The sequence below is a fragment of the Chrysemys picta genome, chromosome 1 (genome assembly GCF_011386835.1).
Source record: "Chrysemys picta bellii isolate R12L10 chromosome 1, ASM1138683v2, whole genome shotgun sequence".
Lineage (NCBI taxonomy): Eukaryota > Metazoa > Chordata > Testudines > Emydidae > Chrysemys > Chrysemys picta.
In genome coordinates, this window is record NC_088791.1 from 150,055,081 (window position 1) to 150,079,988 (window position 24,908).

The following is a 24,908-nucleotide window of genomic DNA, read 5'->3' on the forward strand; positions in this document are numbered from 1 at the left end:
GTTATTTATATGAATCTTGAGGGGGAAAGGAAGCTTCTGCCATTTTAATTCCTTTGTTAATGTCTTTATGAATTCAATTAGCACTTCATTCACGCTTCTTTGTTTCTGAATCCCATTATGATATGGCTTATGCCAACTTCTTTCTCCCAGGAGAGCTGAGGCATCACACACTATTTCGCTCAGCTGTGTGGCTGAGCACTGACAAACTCAATTTACTGAAGGCGGGTGAGCTGACACCATAGAGTAACAGCTGCCGTGACATGGACAAATGGCCTATATCATTCCAAACCCAAGATCACTGTCCTGGGGAAAACGTGCCTGTACACGAGTAAATGGAAGACAAACGGAGTTGATTTACCTGACATGAAAATAACCTCCCATTGCTGGGCATAAAACTTAACCACCTAATAATTCATTTTTGTTTCTGTGATTCTATCATCTCTGTTCAAACTATCAGCAAGATTTCGGTGTAGCTGCTGTGTACCTAGAGACACTGGGCCAAATTCTTCTCTGGTGTAATTCCATTAATGTCTATAATGTTACACCAGGGAGGAACTTGGCCACTAAGCCCAATTCTTCTCACACCAATTTTACTTCAGCTCTTGATTTCACACTGGGGCAAAACTCAAGCCTATAGTTTACCAGGTGAGCGAATAGTTGGGTCTTGATTCTGATCTCATCAATGGAAATTAGGAATAAAGTCAATGAAATCAGTGGAGTTACAGTGGGGCAAAACCTGTGTTAGTGAGAACCCAATCAGGCCCATCAAATCTGACTTAGATTGTAAGGGGCAGATTTTGAAAGGTATTTAGGCACCTAAAGATGCAGATAGGCACCTATTGAGATTTCTGAAAGTACCTACATTCCATTGAAAAAAATCAATGAGAGCTATGTGCCTAGATGCTGGGGAAAATCCCACTAAGTGTCTAACAGCATCTTTAGACACTTCTACATCTTGGAGAATTTGGCCCTAAGCGCCTATGGGACTAGGGACCAAAGAAGAGGTCTGATTCACCACGGCGTCACTCCAGTTTTACACCAGTGCAATTCCAATTAAATTAATGGACTGGCACCAGCATAAAACTGGAGCAGCACAGTGGTGATCTGAGTGCCAAAATACTAGTAACCTCTTTCACATTATGTGTCAGGGGTTAGGAGGCAGGTGAGAGTATTTTCACCAGATGATTTATTTGGTTAAATAAATTCAAATATTCAACATGGCCTTAATACATACCTAGAGTAAGAATGCTGGGCACCGGGGAGGTGACTAGGTGGTAGTGGAGCCATTTGGCAATCAAACCAATGGCTACTGCACCTCCTCGCTCCACAGGGTTTTGGGAGGATGGTGGATGGAGCTGCATACCTGTAAATCTTCTGTCCCTCCCTCTGCTTCTGTGCTGGTCCAGCCTGCACCCCAGCCTTCCCAGTGTACGGGGCAGAGGAAGTGCTGCAGACCTGTGTTCTGAGGGAAGGGGAGGGGTGCATATAGATCCTTCATGGCGGGGTGGGGTTTAGAGTTCTGCTCTTCCCACCCCCACACTCCAAGCCAGTTGTCCTGCAGGCAAATGACACTGTCTACATAAACAGGAGAGTTGAGTTTTCAGTCCTGAGGAAAAGAGGCAGGGATTCTCTATTGCTTATTAAATGTTCAATTCCAAATCCAGTGAATCAGAGATGAAAAGCTCCTGCTGAGAAAGGGAAGAGAGAAATTGCATTTTGGCCTCAGGGAAACCTGCGCCTCTAATATTAAAGACGTGCAAATAAATAAAGAAGATTATTAGATTTACACATCTAATATTCTCGAATGCCATGATCAATGTCTAGATTTTGCTTTATGAGGTTCTCCAAAAATCTATAGCCCCTCTTATTAATTGGAGATCCTCACTGCAAAGGTCTTTCGCATGTCTCTGGCAACTAGGTCTTAGCTGTCAACTCCATTAAATTCCATTATAATATGGCATGATTGAATGCTCCAGCGGGATTGGCTAGCCACTGTGTATTAATATATTATGGAGCACGTACAGTCATGCATCAGCACCACACTGCATTCAAAAAGATGCTGTTGTGTTTACATTTTTTTCCAGTGCACACGGCTGCCGTTCAAGTGGAAAACGGCTGTAACGTAAATAATCCCTTGCAAAAGAAAATCATCAGCCACTAAGTATCTTTCTCTGGGACGGGTGTGCTAACAAAGCTCTCTCACGTGCTCTGAGTCTCATTCCCTTAATGGGTTGCGTTTGAGTGGCTTTAATCAGTTAACATTTATGTAGCGCAACAGTATAGAAGGGCCCAGGATTTTTTTGTATGAGGGAGTTCTGAGGTGCCATGGTGTAGAGGGGCTAAGGATTTCCCACCCGCCAGATTAGATGCTGGAACACTACACTGATGGGTCCACGATAAGAGTCTAAACAGAAAAAAATACTAGAAATGCTTCTCTGTTCTAGAAATATTGAAGCAGGACAATGTGTGAACTAGAGAGGGTTCAAATAGCTCAAATTTTGAGATTTTTTCAATGGAAAAAAGGCACAATTTTTTCACAAAAATATCACTGGTTTTCACCCAGCTCTAATATGGACCAGAATGCTCAGCTACCCTTGCTGCACCCAAGGGAGAAGGAGGCAGCAGAGGTTGCACTACACCACCATTATGACTCCCCCAATCTTGAGCCATCCAGGAAGTGGCTCTAACTCGCTCCAGTTAGAACTATCCTTGAAGGATTGTTCCCCTGGCTAGGTATCAGCAGAGCACAACACAATCCAGCCCTGCCCCTTCTGGCCCCATCACATACCCCTCTTTGCCTTGGAATGCTCATCTCCCATTGCCCCCTGCAATGGGGTGAGGGTCATGTGGGGAGACTCCCTCACTGAGATCTGGTTTAAGCTCCTTTGCACTACTTTGGTCCAAGGTTCTCGTCCTACCAGTGTAATCTTCTGTCTCCTTTTCCTGCCACTCCTCACGGTCCACCTGCTTTCCCTGTGCTCCCACTGACCACAGCCCAGTGTCTGGGTGGTACGTTGGAGCTTAAACAGCATGATCCACGATTGGGACCTATTTCTCCTGGTGTCTTCCCTTCACTGCAGTACTGCAGTGGTGGCATCTCAAAGCAAGGTGAGACTCAAATGGTCCAAGTGAAAACCTGGTTCATTAAGAACAGGGAAAATCAGTGTAGTACAAAGGAAACAGTACGTATAACTTATCTACTCCTATACGTGGCAAGGGTGGAGTTGCATTTTATGTTTATTGGGAGTAGAATGAGTTTTAAATTTCTAGAGCTCTCTCCCCTTTTCTCTGCTCGGATGTTAACGGTCCCTCAGGCCATTACAGGCATATACCTTGTGCTTTCCAATCCCTTTGGCTGCATTTACACATTTTTTCTTCCCTTAAAATTTCCAACTGCTGCTACCCCGGCGCAGATTCAGTAATGGGAACAACAGTGAAAGCTCTCCTGTAGACTGGCTGCCAGCATTTTAGCCACTGTGTCTTCTAACCTTGCCTAGCACAAGTCTAGGTAATTGAGTGACCGCGAGCATCTTGTCTACACTAGCACTCCCACCTTCGGCTTCGCTGCCACCACTGCAGCATCAGCAGCAATCGTAATGGTGAGAAATGATAAACAAGGTCTTTGATGTGGCAGGCTTATTATTCCTTGGGGGCTTCCCAAAGTGTTGTTCCCTGAGTTAAGACCCCACATTCAGTCCAGATTGTATTCAATGCTATGGCTAAACACTTTCAGTTCCTGTGTTCTACTTCCCCTTCTCATCATATCGCCCCAGCCACAAATCTCCCCCCAAAGCTGTCTGCCATTAGTACCAACCTCAACAACCATCCCTGGGCATGTTAGGTGTCTTGGACAGAGGTGTCACCCTGACCAGCTGAGTGTGCTTTTAAAGATGAAGGACTTACACAATGCCATATTTCATCCTTACCATTAATTCTGCTCTCTATCAAATAAGAATCATAGCCAGACTGATTGATCTGGCACAATAAGGGCTAAGGATTTTTAGGCTTGGGAGCACTGGGAAAGTCTCTGCTAATAATAATGGGTTACAATGCTTTTCCCAGAAGATGTAGTTGTCTCTATTCATTTCAAGAGACTAAACCTCCCAATTTAGAGGAATACAAATAATTATGATTGTGACGGTGATCAAAAAATGCAGTCCTTCTGAGCAGTGACGGGGAAATAGATTCTGTTCTATTACCAGAGATATACTTCACCTTTGTCCCTGTGCATTGCATAGGGGAAAGTCAGTCTGTATATCCTGGAGGCAAGCCAATGGGTAACAGTGTAAAACAAGCATGGGCTGTGTTTTCCCAGATCCGAGGAAGATGTAAATGTGTAAAATGTGATGGAAGAGGTTTGATTTTTTTTTCTTTTATTCCTCTCAGGAATGGTCTGACAGCCCCAGGCTGGAATATGTGTCTCTCCCAACTACTCTGTCACCCTGGTAACCATGGAGACCATGACGATCGATTAGATGCCATCTGATCTCAACCTCATAAAAACACACACAGGCAGCAGATGGCAACCAGACCACTAGACCTGTCTCGGGGGGGGGGGGGGGGCGGGAGAGAAGAAGAGGAGAGAGGGACTGAGAGACAGAGAAAGAGAGGGATCATGAGGGAATGGAAAGAAAGACAGAGAAAAGAAAAAAAGACAAAGAACGTGGGAGAAGAGAGGGAGGAATCATGAGAGGGAAAGAAAAGAGACTCAACTCCACTGAAGTGAATGGGTCTATAATAATTTACACCAGTTGAAGATCTGCCCCCTTATGAGGGAAAGGTGAAACGCAGGCTGCGAGAGAGAGAAAAATGAGAAAACTACTATAAAAATCTTGGGCCAAATCCTGGAGTGTGGCTGAACTGAAGGAGAAGAGGTGGTGTGTAAGTAGGGTGACCAGATGTCCTGATTTTATAGGGACAGTCCCGATATTTGGGGCTCTCTTATATAAGCTCCTATTACCCCCACCCCCCATGCGGATTTTTCACACTTGCTGTCTGGTCACCCTATATGTAAGTATCTTAAACTCACCATTACGCTCCTCCTGCAGCCTCTAGTAACCATACTCAGGTCTCCTATAGCACTTTTAATCTGTAGCGATCACAGCACTTTACAAAGAAACATCAGTGTCATTAGCCCCATTTTACAGATGGGGGAAACTGAGAGGTGACGTGACTCCCACAGTAGGTCTGTAGCAGAGCCAGGAATAAAAATCCAGTTCTCATTACTATTAGCTCAGCAGCCAATCCACTGCTCTGCTCTGGCACTTCCTGCAACCTGTCAGAGTAGCTTGGAGGCTGCTCTACATTACTCCAGCTGTAAAAAGGAGCCAGAACTGCAGCTGAGGGTCAGTCTGGCACAGGTGTGTCCTACCATGTCCCCTTTTCCCTGCTGCTGGCATAGCAGGGAGGGAAAGTCACGTAAGAGCTCCTACACCAGCTCTGGGCCACCAAAGGATCATTGTGACATTCTGGAGCTCCTTAGGCTGGTTTAGGGGGATCAGGTTTCTCCAGAGGTGAAGTGCAACACAGCCACACTGCACCAGAGAAGCTGGCCTCCTATCATAGGAGCGCCGTATAGTCTCTCTCGGGGTTCTCACCCTGAAACTGGGCCAGCAGCTCAGAATAATTCAAAAAGTCCTCCGTGTCCCAAACACAGGGTCCATCACAGCAACCCCACAGTTCATACCTATCTGCTGCCCTCCTGCCTCCACAGAGGCCTTATTCCACTCAGCAGAAACCTAGCCTTCTGGCTTCATGTTCTGAGAGGGCATGTGGCATATATATATTTATTACCCTTCTTCTGATAGCTCCTCCCAGTTGGCCAGGAGAGAGGGGAGCCCTGCCCCAGCCGACATAGAGGGCTTCTGATCCTGGGCCCTTAAAGTGATAGTGTCCTGGGATCTTCCCATTCCACTGCTAACTCCCACCTCCTCTCTTCCGGTTTCTGGGTCTGCACTCATGGCAACACCCATTACAGACAGGGAAGCATGAAACCCCAAACAGACTGAAGAACAAGTGTCTAGAGTACAGGAGGGGGCAAGGAGGACTATATGGAGAAAGCAAAATTCCTGTTTAATGCAGCTGATTCTCATTTTGTAACAGGAATAGGGACAAAGCAGTGACATGAGGGTACAAAAAGCCAGGAGCTGTAGGCTTATCCTAAGGGAGCCATGCTGTATCTGCGTGTATGCCCTGGCAGCTGGAATCCAGATAGCTTTGTGACATTAAGACAGCTGGAAAATGACTCTTCAGCTTTCTTCCAACAGGTTTTTACTTAACTTTTTGATTCAGGAGGTTTCTCATTAGCCAACATACAAAGGTTGGGCACATCTGTTACTGCTTATTACAATCATACCTATGCATGGCTGGGCCTGATCATTATGGGATACCTGCAGTGAAAACCTAGGATACTGCAGGAAGTGCTGGTGACTGAGGTGCGTTGTATTCGGAGGCCCTAGCTAGACTAGGAAAATAACTCATTAGTTAACACATTTTTAAACATGACCTAATGTTTTTAAACATGGGTGTGGATAGATAAGACTTAACACCTTTAAATGATATTAATTGGGTGTGGCCAGCACTAGGCTCCTCCCCAAGATTGATTTTACCCATCTAAATGGGAGAGAGGGATGACTCCTTCCCTTTTCCTCCCTTCTGACATTAGGAAGTGGCTTCCCAGGTCTAGAAGGGGGTCTGACTATTGTCTAAGATGCAGCGTCACTGAGAGCAGCTCCTAAGAAGGTGTCTGAAGCCCGGATCCTCAAAGGTATTTAAGGTTGAAATCAATGGGAATTAAGTGGCTAAATAACTTTACTTAAACCCAGATACTCAACCTCCACTTTAAGAAAGCAAGGAGTATGTGAACAGACATCATTCCCCCATGCTTCACCCCACACACATCAGGGGATTATACACACGCCATTACTCCTGAGGGAATTCTGCACCACTGCACATGCACAGAATTTATGTCCCCCCACAGATTTCTTTGCTTCCCAGCAGAAAAATGACTTTCTGATTAGGATGCAAAGGGAAGCCACAAGAGCCGTCATGTGGCCCTCCCCAGCAGTATGGTTCAGGTGCCCATGGCAGCCAGCAGAGGGGTAAATGACTGTGGGACAGGAGGCAGGATTGGGGAAGACCCAGTTGGCGGTGCCTACCCTGTGCCAGGCTCAGCTGCTAAGCCTGGCTGGGCTGGGGAGGATGGGACTTCCTCTTCTGCTGCACAGCATCCAAGGCTGTGTCAGAGCCACCCCTAGATTTCTATCCCAGCTGCAGGAAGCTCTGTAAACTCCCCCTTCCTGCGCCCATCACTCCTAAGCTGCATGGGAAGGGATCCCTGTACAGGGGGCTGCATCACCATCTGCCCAACTCCCATACATCCAGACTCCCTCGTACCCAGACCTTCCCGCCGAGCCTCACTCCCTGTACTCAGAACCCCTGCAATGGACCCCACTCCCCTTGCACCTGGACCACCCCAATGAGCCACCCAGATCCCCACCTCACCGAGCCCCAACCAGCTGTACCTGGATCCCTATTGAGCCCCACTCCCCCAGCATCTGGACCCCACACACCTAGACCCCCCCGCTGAGCTCTATTTCCCCAATACACAGACATCCCCGGCTGAGCCCCAGCCACCTTCACCTAGACCCATTACCGTTGCACCCAGAACCGCCCGCCCCCACAAGCTCCTGTGCATCCAGATCCCACACACACACCCAGATCCCCCACTGAGCTGCCCACACCTAGGTTGCCCCACACAGAACCCTCTCAACCCACAGCTGGGTCCCCCCACACTTGGATCCTGCCTTGCTGCGCCTGCCTGTCCACACAGAGGAGCAGAGCCCTGGGATATTTCTGGGGCAGCCCCGGTCGTTTGCGCTGTGTCAGGGTTGGGTGCAGCCTCACCACTGGAGTCTGTCTCCTGGCGGGGAGGGGGGAAGCTGCAGGGTGATCTCCCACCTCTGTACAGCCATGCTGGAGCCTCCACATTTATTTGACAAATAAAATTTGCAGAATTTTAAAATATTGTGTGCAGAATTTTTTGGTGCAGAATACCCTCAGGAGTAACATGCCTTCTCCCTTTCCAGAGGTTTCCCTTAATTTTTTAACAAAACCCTAAGACAGGCCTATACTTACAAATGCAAAGAAGAAAGTCAGAGTGAAGGTGGCAGGGAGTATTACAGAGCTAACCACAGACAGGTCATTGTTTGTTGGTCTCCTGGTTGTGTCCAGATCTCAAGTGTGCTGATCTAGCTGAGATTTTGGGAAAGTAAGAGTTCTCCAGGGTACCACAATTGATATTCAAATGCAACAGAAAAATGCATGTCCCCTAGGTGAAAAGGAAACTAATGCAGATATTCCGTGGTCTTGCTAAGCCACCACCTACTGACACGGTGAGAGGTACTTATGCCAGCAGAGGCCTTTCAGTGTAGCAATCACAGAGGGTTTGGCTGAAGTACAAGTTCTCAACACACCAGAAACTGTTAGCACCTGCTGAGATTTGGCTGAACACTTCATCATGAGGCTACAGAGGAAATACTGGACCTGTGACAAAGTCCACCCCATGTTTGACATGTATGCAGATGAATCAATTAAAAATGTTACTGGAAAGAATAGACTCCATGGTATCACACCTGTCCCATACAAAAATCATTAACTCTACAAACATGTCCAAGATCACAGCGAAGAAGCTACTGTCTTGTAGGCACACGAAGGAGGAGATAACCACATATCTTGCAGGAAAAATGCTCCAGCATGTGAAGCATTGCTCGAAGAATTCTGTTGTTATATGACATAATGAAGTTGTTGCCTCGCACCGTTCAGTGGAGTTTCTTCATCATTCCCATGATGAGGCTGACACCAAAACTGTCTTGCATGCCACACAAAGAGGCGCCACTAAACTCCAGATTTTTGCACAAGACCCAGATGTTCCAGTGCGCTGTGTGAGACGCTGCCCAAGACTTCCACAAGATTTTGTTTTTGTGCCTGCTGCTGGGGAACAGCATAGTTGTATATTCCTCAGAGATGAGTTCCTATCACTCAGGCCATTACAAGCCGCTGCACTGCCAAGTTTCCACTCCCTTTCAGGATGCGATGCTTCTGGAAGGTTGGCTGGAAAGACCAGATTATCTTCCTGGAAGGCATTTGATTCAGCCTCCAAAGACTCTCTCCTCGCTCTGAAGATGCTCAGAATGGCTGAGACAGTCACTGATGAGGTCATAATTGCACTGGGGGTGTTCATATGCTGGATTTACCATTTGAAGACCAACATGATGACACTTGGAGCGCTACATTGGTGGTGGTTTTCCAAGAAGCTGACAAATGGAGAATAATTGCCATTGACAAGGAGTGCAGTTATACCTGCTATCAAGAGGGTGAATTATCATGCAGTGGAATGGCTCCAGGATGATCACACACATCCAAAACTACCTGCCCCTCTCAGGCACAGATGGTCCTTGGAGGATGGACTGATCACACCAGTTATGTGTAAAATATCATGTGCTCCCAAATCAATCCTTCAGCTAATCAAATACTCATGTGCAAAGACCAGATGCTCACTGCCCTGCAAATGTTTGGCCAGCAGCCTGCCTTGTACGGAGATGTGTGAGCGCGGCACGGACAAGGATCAATGTGATAATGTGCCAGCAGTGGTGCCCTAGACGGAGATGACACTGATGATGATTTTGATAAATAATTGTGTTCAGTCTTACATGTCAAGGCTAACTTCCATAGGATTACCAAAGCTCAATGTCTTTTTTACGTAAGCAATGCATCCCAGTGTTAAAGTATAATTTAAAAAAAGTTGATTTTTAAACATTTTCTTGAATGCATATCTACATAATTGTTCTAGGTTTGCCATGTGTGTTACCATTGTGGTTGTGGGAGAAAGGGCCTTTGAATGATACCCAACTTGACCCATTTCTGAAAACACTTATCAAAATTTCCACCAACCGGAGAACCTGGACATGAGAGAATAGTGAGTCCCCCCACCATTGAAATTATGATTCTGTAAATTTTTATGACTCACATGACACCTCCCTTACCATTCTATCACTAATCAGCCCACAGAATGAGATCGTATTATATTATGCTCCCAGACTACTAAAGGCATTTTGTAGCCAGATTGATCCCAATGACCACCCTTAGCCTCAGGGCAGTATGTCCTCGTGGTGAGAGTCAATACGACTGCCCTCCCTTGCAGGGCTGCGTGGTCTGGTGGCCAAAGCCAGTATGGCTGTCCTCTTCTGCAGGGATGTGTGGCCTAGCAGCCAGGGGGGAAATGGGCTGTCACCCATGGCTAGGTGGCTGCTGGGGTAGGCGGACCTAGGCACTCCCTGCTCCACCGGGTCCCAACTCAGGGCCCTGATAGTGGCAAATGGATTCACCACTAGGACAGTGAGGATCCGTCCAAAACATGCTGCCTTTGTCACGGTTCCACAACTGGACCAATGTCTAGTTCCCCTGGGTCACTACCTACCCTGTTTTTCAGCATTGATGACCACAAGCCTCCTGGGACTCTGGGGTAGTCAGCTTACAAAGCTCCCAAAGACTCTGTCCCCTCTTGGACTTCCACAGGCAGCTGGATATCTGTGTGGGTCTTGGAGCACTTGGCCTCTGCTATCTGGGGCTCCAGCAGCTCCCGGGAGGGAGCCTGCGATGTACATCCTCTCTCCCCGGCAGTCAGCCCCAACTGAGCTGGGTTGCTCCCTTTTATACTGAGGCTCCAGTTTGAGCATACCCAGCACTGGTGAGGTTGTGTGGCTTCCTCCACCCACAATGTGGGGTTAACCCCTTCTTCTCCAGTGTGGGGCAAGTATGCCTCATCACAGGGTGAATCAGCAGAACAGCTCTGCAGTTCTCCACAGGGTGTTAATGTCTGACTTATTTTCAGAGTCAATGTACAAGGCCTAGCAGGTCTCAAACCCAGGCCTGCAGATCTTCTAGTCAGTGAACACCTCTTCACTTCCACCCAGCAGCAACAGAAGGCAGTTCACGCTCCACTCACAACTCACTGAAAATATAGACCTCAGGAAGTCCTGCCTCAAGGATCCAACAGGCAGTAGCCTCATGGCTCCTGATTGACTCCCCATCCTATATAAACCCAAGTGACATTCCAAGAAGCATCCAGGCAACAGTTTGGATTTTCTGTAGCTGCTATGACCATTCCAGCTTTCTGCTATCAAACTCCTGGCTTTGACCTCAGCTAGATTTGGACCTTGCCTCCAGAACTGGACCCTGAAACCTGACTTGAACACTGATCCTTGAGATTGATCCTGGCCCGGAACTTGACGACAAACTCCTCTGCTACTCTCAGCCTCAGGTTTGACCATGCTCCAACCATTAGTCTTGACTGCCTTTTTCAGGGTCCTGACAGTTTGCCTGTTCCACCCTGGCTCGTGGTGAAGGGCTATCCTGTGGGAGCATGGAGGCAGTGGGCCACTCCATACCCAGCATGCCCCAGAGGGTGCTGGAGATGACTGAATGAGTTGACCTCCCATATGAGGAGCTCCCTGCACTGTGAGCCCAAGTATGCAGTTTGCCACAGAAAACAAGAGCTGCACAGGCAACCAGCCCAGCTCCATGATGGAAACATGGCACTGTGGGCCCAGCTGGCACAGCATGCCAGATAACAGGTGTTATGAGGACAGGTGGCCCGGCTATGGGATGTGAACACTCCCCTCTGGGCATGTGCTGCAGTCACGCACCCAGATCCAAGACCACCGGTTTCCCTCCCAAAATGTTTTAATGGGGATTGTCAAAAATTCAGAGGGTTTCTGAATCAATGCTGCTTGTTTTATCTGCTCCGCCCCAAGTCCTACCACACCGAAAGTAGGACTCGCTATTAGCATCCTGATGGGAGAGGTGTTGGGCTGAGCCTTGCACCTACTTGAGTGAGCAAGCCAATGCTAACTGACTGGAAGGCATCAGAGACAACTTATGCCTGCTGATAGGGGGGGTGCACAACCCCGGAACAGCTCGAGTCACCACCCCCACAGGTAGTCTCCCCTTCTCAGAAAGCAGCAGCCCCTCTCTGCAGCTCCCACCTGTTCCTCCTGCCTCATCTGGCATAGTTAAAGCAGTGGCCCCTCCCTGCAGTTTCCAGCTATTCCTCCTGCCTCTGCCTGTCCCTGCCCAACACAGCTTGCTGGCTCAGCTGCCCTGCAGGGAGGGGGCCCAGCCACACCATGTGGCCAAGCAATCGGGGGGAGGCACGTGATCCCACATCCCCTCCTCCCCCCATGTCACCTCTGCCCACCATGCTGGCCTGCACCTACACTGCCCACTTTTGATGACTAGTCTCCAACACCAAGTGGAATGAGGAGGCCCGGCTCTACCAATTCCAGTGGGGACTACGTAGGGTTGCCAACATTGTATTTCAAAACTAAGGGACTGTTTTCTTAGCACCCCCATATCACCTCTCCTCCCAATATCATCATCATCATCATCACTGCTACTACTAATAATAAGCAGTGCTCACCTACATTCGTCCCAGGTATTTCTTGCTGCTTTTTTGCAGAACTCAGCATCTCCTGAACTTGTTGTACAGAGATGAAAAAATAAGGGCTGTCCCTTGTAATAAGGGTCTGCGGGCAACCCTAAGACTATGTGAGGAGATTAAGGATGGGCCCTGACCAACTTACCATACTCATTGACAATAGGCTATGCAAGTGACAAGGGGAAAGGAAGGGATCTGGGCCATCACCTGACAGGCACCCCTTGATACCTATCTCCAGCCCAGACCCTGAACCATCTGCTGGATACCACCCACTATGGGCTGTGTTTCTATTGTGGAAGATCTGACCACGCTGTCTCCAACTGCCTGTCCAAGGCCGGCTCCAGGCACCAGCCCAGCAAGCAGATGCTTGGGGCGGCCAACGGAGAGGGGCGGCAGGTCCCTCACTCCCTCTCGGAGCAAAAGACCAGCCGCCGAATTGCCACTGAAGACTGAAGCGGCGGCGGTAGAGCCGAAGTGCCGCAGATCGCAACTTTTTTTTTTTTTTGCTGCTTCAGGCGGCAAAAACCCTGGAGCCGGCCCTGTGCCTGTCACAACATTTTGCACAACCCAGTTTGGGAAATGACCACACCCAGGCCCAGTAGAGAGGGTTGGTCTGGGTGAGCCCGAAAGTAATGTCCCCTCATGCCTCACTGAAACATGACCCATGCACGGTCAGCACTCCCTGCACCTCAAAGTCTGGGTCGGCCTCTGTGTCCCAGGTGAGCTGCCTCAAATTCCCCCATAGTGGGAACTGGTGGATCCTGGGGCAGCGGACAGCTTCATAGATGCCAACCCTAGCCCTGGGTATTGTGGTACAACTGATGATGGTCCCTGACTTAGTGGAAACTGTATATGGCTGACTCCTACTGTCAGGGGCAGTGACATAGGACACAGGGCCTTGGATAGGTGCCATTTGGGACCATCAAGAAGCCCTTTGTTTGTGATGATTCACTGACCACACTTTCCCATAATCTTCAGCATTTCGTGGCTGGTGACTCATGATCCGCACATCCTTCAGCATGAGCGTAAGGCTGGCTTCTGCTCAGAATTCTGCAAGCAAGCCTGCCTACACACAATGCCTGACAAACCCCACAACCAAGATGTTCCCCTCTGGGCACTGGGTCAGGTAGGACCACCACCAGAGTTGACTTCAGCTCTATCCTTCAAGTACAGGAGCTACAGTGACGTTGAGAAGAATGCTGACCCCCTACCACCACACCAGGATTATGACTGCGCAAACGAGATGCAACTAGTGGCGACAGTGCCAGTTGGCTGTAGTCATGTAATGTTGGAACCTGAGCTGGCAGTCCTACATTCTGTCTCCAAGAGAATCTGGCCCAGGGTTTCATCTGATCATCTACCTCTCCTCCTGGAGCCCTGGTTCTTTTCATTAAAAAGAAAGATAGAACCCCACATCTATGCATGGAGTGCCAGGCTCTCAATCAGGTAGCCATCAGGATTCGGTACCCCCTTCTGTTCATTCTGGAACTAATGGACCATGTGCACTTGACCCAGATATTCACAAAACTTGACCTGTGGGGGACTACAGTCTGGTTTGGATCCAAGCTGGGGATGAATGCAAACAGCTTTTTGAACCCTGTGTGCCCACTGTGACTACCTGGTAATGCTGTCTGGCCTCGTGAATGCCCCTGCAATGTTCCAGCACTTTGTGAATAAGGTCTTCCATGACATCCTAAACTAGTGCTTCATAGTCTACCTAGATGATAGCCTCATTTTGTCTGAGGATCTGGAGCGACACACCCAACATGTCCACTCCATCCTGGAACGGCTCCGCCATGCTGCCTGTATGATATGCTGGAAAAGTGCAGCTTCAATCAGTGCTCCATGGGGTTCCTCTCCCCCAAGGGCCTTTGAATGGACCCCAAGAAGGTGGAGGTGATACTGACCTGGGTATCAGCCACCACCCCCCACCACAAAACATCAAGGAGCTACAATGCTTCCTGGAATTTACTAACTTTGATAGGCAGTTCATCTCTGGATTTTCAGGGCCACTCACCCCACTGACTTTGCTTCTCTGCAAAAACACCATCTTCACATAGTCTCCAGAGGCCCAACAAGCATTCAACTGGTACAAGATTACCTTTACCAGCACCCTAATCCTGGCCAATCCCAACCCTGCATGACCCTTTTGTCATTGAGACTGACACCTCCAGTGCAGCAACTGGGCCATATTCTCCCTAACACATGGTCCCCACCATCACCTCCTCCCTTGCACCTGCTATTCACAAAAGCTCACTCCAGCTGAACAGAATTCTATAAGGAAATTCTTGATAAGGAGATTCCAGCCATCAAAGCGGCCCTCGAAGAGTGGTGCCACTACCTGGAGGGTGCTTGGTACCCAGTAATGGCCTACACAGATAAAAAACTTACAGTACTTCTGCCAAGCCAAGGCGCTGAATCAAAGGCAGTTTTGCTGGGTTCTGTTATTCACAACACTTCAGTTTCACATCATGTACCACCCAGGAGCCCAGAACAAGACCTCTGGTGCCTTGTACTGAAAAGAGGAATATCTTGCCAGCCAAGAACCACCCCTTTCCCATGCTGAGTCCCCATGCATTCTCAAGCCCTGGAACTTTCTGGACGCTGCAGTGCCCCAAGGCCTCATGACACTGATCCGCTTAGCTGTAGAGAAGGAGTCCCCTCCCAAGGCACTTGAGGCAGCAAGCCTGGAGGCAACACCAGGTCCAGTTTGGCTTGCTGTATGTCAAGGGCCACCTGTGTGTTCTATCAGAACCCTCTCAGTTAGAGGTACTATAGCTCCGTTGTGACTTGCATTAGCAGGCCATCTGAGTTGCCTCAAGATCCTCCATTTGGTTGGCCTGCTCCTTCTGGTGACACTGAATGTGCATGACGATCCATTTGTATGTTGATTCCTGTGTGACATGCATCTGCCCCAAGATGCCAGGCTCAGAACCCTTGGGTACCCTAATGCCTTCGGAGACTTCGTCCAGACCCTGGGTAGCCATTACCCTGGGACTTTATGGTCAATCATCCTATGTTTGATGGGCACACTGTAATCCTTACCACGGTCAGCCAATTGACAAAAATGGCCCACTTCATCCCCAGTGCACACCCCATTCCTTCACCGAAGAAACAGCCCAGCTGTTCATGTCACATCTCCATGGATTCCTGCAGCAAGTCACAACAGATTGGGGTCTGCAGTTTGTCTCTGTTTTGACGCAAAACGCTACAACTGCTTGGGGTCCACAGTTACACATCCACTGCCTATCACCCACAAATTGATGATCAGTCCAAGCGAGCGAATCAAATGTCAGAACAATGTTTGTGCTGCTTCATAAATTTCCCCAACAACTGGTCAAGCCTATTACCCCAAGCAGAGTTTGCTGACAGCAATGCCAGTCATATCTCCACCATGCAGAATCAGTTCTACACAAACTGTGGCTTGTGCCTCCGTCTCCACCTGGCCGTGCCTGTCTCCTCTACCAGTCCCACAGCCTGGGTAAGTGAAATCCATGAGGTTCAAGAAGAATTCAAGGCACATCTGGACAAGGCCAAGCAAGACTACAAATAGAACAGTGACCACTGGCACCAGAAAAGCCCAGCATTCACCATCAAACTAAAGGACATTTTAGGAAGTGTCTGGGCAACAATGTGGATCTTCTGTAGCTGCCACAACCATTCCTGCTTTTGAACTCCTGGCTTCAACCTCAGCTTGATTTAGAACTTGCCTCAGGACCAGAACCCTGAACCCAATTTGGACTGATCCTTGGTATTGACGTCAGCCTGGATTTAAACTACGAACTCCTCCACTACTCTCAGCCTCAGGCCTGGCCTGACCTAATCGTCCTGATGGTTTTTGTCAGGATTCTGACACTAAAATTTTCCTGTTTTTAATCATATTTATTGAAAATATTATTTCCTGTCTTTTTCTAAGAGTGGTAAAACAGATGGCCAAATTCTGTTCAGCTACACCAGTGAAAATCTGGATTAATTCCCTTGACTTCTGTAGTGTTATTCCTGATTTACACTGATGTAACTGAGATCACAATGTAATCTAATCTCTCTCATCAGGTTGTTCACTCAACCTTAGTCCTTCTCCAGATGGCAGGAAGAAGTTGAGAAATGTCACTACACTTATCTGAGTGTTGCCTTGAAAATAAGGGCCAAATTCATTCCCAGCCTAATGACATTAGCTTCCAAGGAGTCACACTGCGGATGGAATTGGTCCAGTAAGGCTGAGAGACCATATAGCTGATCTAGGGCCCAAATCATCTCCCATTAAATTCAATAGAATTTTTCCCCATTGATTTGGATCAGCCCTTTAAAAAGTGATAGATGCATCCAGAAAGAGATAGGTTGAGGACCTTTCTTAAGAAGTTATCACCTCTGCTGCTTGATGTTTTCTCTCGTTCAACCACAAGTCACTGTGCTAGACATAGGAATCATTGGGAGAAATTCTATGGCCTATGTTGTGCAGGAAGTCAGTCTAGATGATCAGAATAGTCCTTTGTAGCCTTAAAAACTATGGGTGAAGACCTGGTCCCATTGAAACCAATGGGAGTCTGCCACTATTTCAGTGGCATTGGAATGTCACCCTATTAATCTGTTTTTCCCCTTTGTATATGGCTGACAGAATGGCTGATTTGTGGTGGAAGAAAGGAGCATGGTCATAGAAATATAGAAAGATAGGGCTGGAAGAGACCTTAAAAGGCATCTAGTCTGTTTATTTGCCGTGCCTTATTATTCTGTTTGGGAGGTGGAGATTGGTTAGTTTTTGGTTCTCTAATAACCCAATAAATTTAACTATTAAGATTAACTCTTGTGAGATTTTTTCCAGAAGAGTATCCCAGAAACCTGGGTCCCTGCTCCACATAGAATTGGACTGGTTGGGTATCTGTAGTTCCATTAAGAATCCTTCAAGGTTCCATCTCGTATCTCCAACAAGTGATGGAACATAAGGGATGGGTTGTGCATTAGGCAGCTTGCACCACGTAGTGGGAGGTGCAGACACACACTGCACTGGCAGCATTGGAGAATTTATACCTTCCTGTTAGGAGGAAACAGAGGTTTTGACGTTGTCATCAAATTGGATATGTTTGATATTTTGGAATGCACTTTAAATGCTCGTAAGTTATAAGTCCATCCCTCTCACAGGAGAGCTGAGAATTATCCTAACAGAGAAAATGTGATTGGAGGCAACTTCCATGCTGCTGTGTTTTGATCACCTGGCTATAATGATAGGACTTCCCCAGACAGGACATTTCTTGGTTCTAAATCCCATTGCATGACTGTGGGCTCACTTCCACTCTCAGAGACACCTCTGGAGCTACAGGAGCTGCCTGGAACTGAGGACAGAATTTGGCCTGTTTCGTTTATTGGTGGCTTGTTTAGCCAACTCAGTTTGCTTTATCCTGCCCAGTAAAAGAAGGTCTGAACATCCATTTTCGTGGAATTCATAGTTGCGTTATGCTGGGAGTTTTCTGAAACACAGCAGCAGAAATCGATACCCTGTAACAATGCAACATGGATGTACAACAAATCAGTCCTTTGGGTGCTGCTGACAGTTAAGTGAAGTCTTGTTTGTTTGTGTGTTTGAGGGAAGGAAGCAAAATTGTGCTCACCTGTGTCTCCTACAGACAATCCAATTTTTTTTTTTAAAAAACCTGGGCACCTACAGTTAAGATCCCAAATCTGTATTTAGGCACCAAAATAAAGACGGTCTGATTTTTTTTTTTTTTTTGGCAGAAGTGCTCAGCACCCATACATCCTACTAAGAGCTGCAGGTGCTCAGCTCTTCTGGAAATCAAACCAAAAAACTTTGATTTAGGTACCTAAATATGAATTTCGGAGCTTAACTTTATTCACGCAGGTTTGAAAATTGTGGCCATTAAACTTAGTTGGGTAATGAAAGATTCTCACTGGGATTTTCCTTTAAACTACATACACTGCTGGAGCATAAGCAAACAGGGATCAATCCTGTTTCCACTTAAGTCAACGGGAGTTTTGCCATTGATTTCACTGGGAGCAGAAGCAGGCCCATAACACAGATCAGTATTTTTTAAGCACCTGCTATAAAGAAATAATGTTTTTCCTCAGTCATCCTCATTGCCAAATAGCCTTGTTTCAATTCCCAGTGTCTGTTGTTCTCAGTTACTGCCAATGAAAAAATCAAGTAATGAAGACTAACATCACGTAATGAAGATGAAAATTACTCATCTATTTGTTGTTTTTAACCAAACTCAGTATTTTCTTGCTACTCTTTTTCAACCCCCTTATCATCAGACCTTCTCCCATGCTACTTGGAAACACTTGCACCATCCACAGCTGCTGTGTGCCAAGGCTGTCTCCGGAGGTTGATGGTAGGGTGGAAATCGTTGAAATCTTGGTGGAATGCCTCAAGGGCCTCCTTCCCATGGGTCCAGATGATGAAAATGTCATCAATGTAGCACAAGTAGAGTAGGGGCGTAAGGGGACAAGAGCAGAGAGCTGTCACCTACTACAAGACAGGACCAACAAAGAAAGTAACAGAACGCCACTAGCTGTCACCTGCAGCCCCCAACTAAAGCCTCTCCAGCGCATCATCAAGGATCTACAACCTATTCTGAAGGACGATCCCTCACTCTCACAGACTTTGGAAGACAGGCCAGTCCTTGCCTACAGACAGCCCCCCAACCTAAAGCAAATAGTCACCAGCAACCACACACCACACAACAAAAACACCAACCCAGGAATCTATTCTTGCTACAAACCCCGGTGCCAACTCTGTCCACATATCTATTCAAGGGACACCATCATAGGACCTAACCACATCAGCCACGCCATCTGGGGCTCGTTCACCTGCACATCTACCAATGTGATATATGCCATCATGTGCCAGCAATGCCCCTCTGCCATGTACATTGGCCAAACCGGACAGTCTCTATGCAAAAGAATAAATGGACACAAATCTGACATCAGGAATCAAAATTAAAAAACCAGTAGGAGAACACTTCAATCTCTCTGGTCACTCAATAACAGACCTAAAAGTGGCAATTCTTCAACAACAAAAACTTCAAAACCAGACTCCAATGTAACGCTGCAGAACTGGAATTAATTTGCAAACTGAATACCATCAGACTAGGCCTGAATAAAGACTGGGATTAGTTGGGTCATTACAAAATCTAAACTTAATTTCCCCAATACTAATTTTTCCCTACTGTTACTCACACCTTCTTGTCAACTATCTGTAATGGGCCACTCTCTTACCACTTCAAAAGTTATTTTTCCTCCCTTGGTATCTTGCTGTTAATTGACTTCTAATTAGACTGACCTCACACTTGGTAAAGCAACCCCCATCTTTTATGTATTTATACTTGCTCCTGTATTTTTCACTTCATGCATCTGATGAAGTGGGTTCTAGCCCACGAAAGCTTATGCCCAAATAAATTTGTTCGTCTAAGGTGCCACAAGGATTCCTTATTGTTTTTGTTCTAACTCTGAAATGGCACTTTTCAAAAATCCCACTAGGTGCCTATCTCCACTCCATGTATTGATGCATCAAGGCCACTATAGACCTGTGACCTGAAATATCAGCAGTGCTGGAGGAAGCAGTTGGTGACACATGAGCTGATCTAGAGTGTGAAGTGGCCTGCTGAAGTTCTGCCAACAAAACAGACGTGAAGCTGATCCTGCATGTGCACCTCCTGGGTTTACTTCCCCCAACACTCAGCATCATGCTTTCCTCCCAGATGCCATTCAGCAGCTAACGCCCAGGTTTCACTTCCCAGAAGATGTGTATTTTCACCTGTCTGCCATGTATCGGTGTGTAAAGCGTGGCCTTAAAAAAAAAAAAAAAACGTCACCCTTGAAAAACCTCTCTTTGTTCTTACTTCTACTCTCTTCTCCTGAGCCAGAGGATAAAGATTAGGAGGACCAGTATTTCCCTGCACTTTCTCCAAGATCAACAGTTTTAACCCAGAGTGTTTTCTTTCTGACCCTAGACATACAAGTCAGCTGTGAAGTTCCGATCTGGCTCCTTAGGCCAGGTTTACACTAGGAGTGCTTCACTAGTATAGCTATACCTGTATGTTATACAAGCAGAGCTCACTTAGTGTGGTGGCCACAACTCATACCAGCAAAAATGGCACTTTTGCTGGTATTGCTCATTCCAGCCCTGCTGAGCTAAATAAGCTGCACTGGAAAACAAAACAAAACACAACACACCACAATTTTGCCGGTATAATTGTGTCTACACTAGGGGCTTCTACCAGAACAGCTCTGTTGGTCAAAAATCACAGCTCAAACAACCCCGGACATAGCCATGCCAACAGAAGTGGTAAACAGTGAGGTGGCAAAATTTTCCAACAATACAAAATTACTCAAGATAGTGACGTCTAAAGCTGACTGCAAAGAGAGTTACAAAGGGATCTCACAAAACTGGGTGACTAGATGAAATTCAGTATTGATAAATGCAAAGTAATGTGCACTGGAAAACATAATCCCATGTCTACATACAAAATGATGGGGTCTAAATTAGCTGTTGCAACTCAAGAAAGAGGTCTTGGGATCAATAGGGATAATTTTCTGAAAACATCCACTCCATGTGCAGCAGCAGTCAAAAAAGCGAACAGAGTGTTAGGAAAAGGATCGATAAGACAAAATATCATAATGCCACAGTATAAACTCATGGTACATCCTCACCTGGAATACCACACACAGTTCTGGTCAGCCCCATCTCAAAAGAGATATTAGAACTGGAAAAGGTACAGAAAAGGGCAACAAAAATTATTAGGGGTATGGAGCAGCTTCCATATGAGGAGAGATTAAAAAGACTGGGACTTCTTAGCATGGAAAAGATGACTAAGGGGGGATATGATACAGGTCTATAAAATCATGACTGGTGTGGAGAAAGTAAATAAGAACATGTTATTTACCCCCATCACATAACACAAGAACCAGGGGTCACCCAATGAAATAGGCAGCAGGTTGAAAACAAACCTAAGGAAGGACTTCCCACAATGCACAGTGAACCTGTGGAACTCATTGCCGGGGATGTTGTGAAGGCCAAAAGCATAACTTTGTTCAAAAAAGTAGTAGATAAGTTCATGAAGGATAGATCCATTAACGGCTATTAGCCAAAATGGTCAGGGATCCAACCCCATGTTCTACATGTCCTAAGCCTCTAACCGCCAGAAGAGGAGAGTGCACGGCAGGAGATGGATGACTCGATACTTGCCCTGTTCTGTTCATTCCCTCTGAAGCACCTGGCATTGGCTTCAGAGTCAGAAGACAGGATACTGGGCTAGATGGACCATTGGTCTGACCCATTATGGCCATTCTTATGTTTTCTTAGGGGGTCAGGATCTGACTCACTGCTCTTATGACTGGGCATAGTCATCTTTTCTCTCTTCCACAACAGGCTCTAAAAATCTACATTTTTATCCCAGAGCCTTTCCCGCAAACAAACAGGTCTTTTCCTTGCAAAACCTAACCCTACCCTACCTTCTCTAACCCTACCAGACCAATGTCATTATACCCCTCCCACCCCCATCTAGTGGTTAGACCAGGAGCCAGGCAGGATTCCTGGGTTCTAGTCATATTCTCCAGCTTTCTCATTGTGTGGTCATGGGCAGGTCAATTTCCCCCTCTGAGCCCCAGCTTCCCCATCTTTAAAATAAGGTTACTGCTACCCACCATTTGCTCCATCTAGGCACTTATATGGCCTCATCACTGAAGTATCACAACATTAATGAATTTCCCCTCACAACACTCCTAAGCCGTGGGAAGAATTGTCCCTATTTTACAGATTAAAGGTGCTATAGAAATGCAAGGGTTTATTATTATTCACACAGGGCATGATTTTTCCTCATCATTATGCTAGTATGACTATGGCACAACTCCAGTGAAGTCAATGAGCCTGATTCACCATTGCATTACTTCAGTTTTACATCAGTGCAGCTCCATTTATTTCAGTGGCATTCCACCAGGATAAAGTTGGACAACCCAGTACTGAATCAGGCCCAGAAAAATGTCGTTGCATTTCAGTGAGAACAGAATGCAATCCCCGTACTGTACAAACACACATAGCATGAGTCTCTTCTCACTTACACTATACAAATGTAAATCAGGAGTACATTAATTGATGGCAATATAGTTGCACCATTGTAATGAAGGTGTAACTAAGAGAATCAAGCCCAGACAAAACACATTTGACACACACATGCAATGGATCACAACACGGTTTGACAGCCAATTTCCTACTTTTTTTTTTTTTTTAAATCTCCTCCTCCTCCTGTTTAACTTTGTTCTCTTGCTTCCTAGCATTATTATTATTGCTTTGCCGGCTGGCTTCTGCAGATCTCAGGAACGAAGCAGATGTCAGCAGCTCTGAAAGATCCTATTCCATTACACAGCAGAACAAATGAGTATGTCAAAGAAGGGCCCTCCAATCTAACAAGAAAACAGAGTGAACAGACACAAAATAAATAAATAAACCCTGCGGGGCCAGGCAGGCTAGTTCTGATTAGATATTATGCTAACATGATGCTTTCTTTCTGCACTAACAGTGTTTTAATACATTTAAATGATACAGGGGAAATAAGTCATGAAACAGGAGAAGACGCTTTCGTGTCAGAAACGATTACGATTATCCAGGAAACCTGGCTGCAGCTCCCATGAAAAAATGCAGCTTGCGGTGCGGGATTATGAATGTAGCCCAAACCATATTTACATAGTTTGCCTGACATTATGTCGTTACATTTGCCAGCGATTGCTTTTCCTGGCTGCTGGATGAGTGATATGGCTGTTACAAATGCATAAGCCTCCTAGACACAGGCTGATCCCAGTGCTGTCCTAGAATGGCAGTCTCTCCTGTGGTTCCTTAGTGCCTTGTGTAAGCAGAGGGAGTGAGGCATCTCAGCACAGCTGGACTGCATTCCCCTTTGTCTCTTGCAGGACTACACCACAGGAAAGGCTTCTGAAGAGCAGCAAGAGGAAGCCCCAAGCAGGCCTATGAGACCATGGCACCGCGGCCATACTGAAGGCCACACATCATTTTTTTGTGTGAGATTTTCAAACGCACTTAAGTGATTTGAGAGCAAAAGTCTCAGGCCTGGTCTATACTACAGAGTTAGATCAACGTAAGCTGCCTTGCATCGACCCAACAATGGAAGTGTTTACATGTACACTTCATTCCTGCTGACATAACTCCCCATGACGCCGCCTTAACTTCACCTGCACGAGTGGCGTAGAGTCAAGGTCGATGTAGTTAGGTCAATGCAGTGTCAGTGTAGACGCTGCATTGCTTACATCGACTGTTACTGGCTTTCAGGAGCTGTCACACAATGCTCCACCCTGACAGTGCAATCGATATGAGCGCTCCTGGTGAGGACCCGCACCACCAACACCAGGAGCAAAGCATAGACATGCACAAGCGATGTGATTACTGTGGCGGCTGTAAGCTGCCCTAAGATAGGTCGACTGAATTTTGTCTTGTAGACATGGCTTCCCTGGCTCTCAATGAGACTTGTGCTCCTAAGTCACTTACGCACTTCTGAAAACCCCATCCTTCATCTATTCACCACCATCAGTGTTTTCCTATTGGCTTCACCAGCTTTTGGGTGAGGCATGCCACTAAGGCCTTGACCATTTGTGGTCATTAAAGATCCCCTGGCACTTTTCATGAGAGCAGACTTCTTAACCTCAGTGTCCTGGCCAAATTCCTTTTGGGTAATTACATTCTGCTTCCATAAGTTTCACTTTCAGCTGGATATGGTTTTTTACTTCATTCCCTGTCCTAAGATGGTATGTGATGTTGCTGTGTGCTGTTAAACAGCTACTGTGCTCCACCCTAGAGGTAGCTGCATTTCAGCAGTGGATAAACTTATTCCTACTGGGAAGCTTGTAGAGTCAGTTAGTCAAAAGGTGGCAGCCTCCAAGATAAAAACTGCTGTATAAATGGAAGTTTATTTTAATATTTAAAATTCCAAAAGCATTCTACAAACATTAACTAACGAGGAGAGAGAGGTAGGGTGACCAGATGTCCCGATTTTATAGGGACAGTCCCGATTTTTGGGTCTTTCTTATATAGGCTCCTATTATCCCCCCACCCCCGTCCCGATTTTTCACATTTGCTGTCTGGCCACCCTAGAGGTACCCCAGAGTCCTTCCATCATTCTGTGATTCAAGGACTCCTCTTTCTCCCTGCCCCATCTATCTCTGCATCTCTTGCCTTTTCAGTCCCTCTTTCTTCATCTCATCACCTCCCTTCTGCCTTCCCTCCTTTCGCCTCTCACTCTCTACAGCCATTCTATCTTCTCTTGTCACCTTGCCTCTCCTCTCATCCTCCCTTTCCATCTCTCACTAGCCCATACAAGCGATATCCTCCTTTGTCTGGGGGCTGAGTATCTCAAAGAGCTTGTGTGGAGAAAAGAAGAAGAAAACTTGTCAAATG

At 46.7% G+C, this 24,908-nt stretch overlaps 1 long non-coding RNA gene across 2 annotated transcripts in view; it reads right to left on the reverse strand.

The window, feature by feature from the left end:
* Nucleotides 1–24,908, reverse strand: part of LOC135981943 (uncharacterized) — a 104,339-nt gene that overhangs the window by 20,968 nt on the left and 58,463 nt on the right. Inside the window, exons 2-3 of one of the 2 annotated variants that reach the window (XR_010599164.1) lie at nucleotides 2,919–3,136; nucleotides 1,235–1,688 (exon numbers count right to left, since the gene is read on the reverse strand). This is a non-coding gene — a long non-coding RNA (uncharacterized LOC135981943). Of the gene's footprint in view, nucleotides 1–1,234; nucleotides 3,137–24,908 lie in introns of both variants that reach the window. The other variant, XR_010599162.1, reaches the window with a different exon arrangement.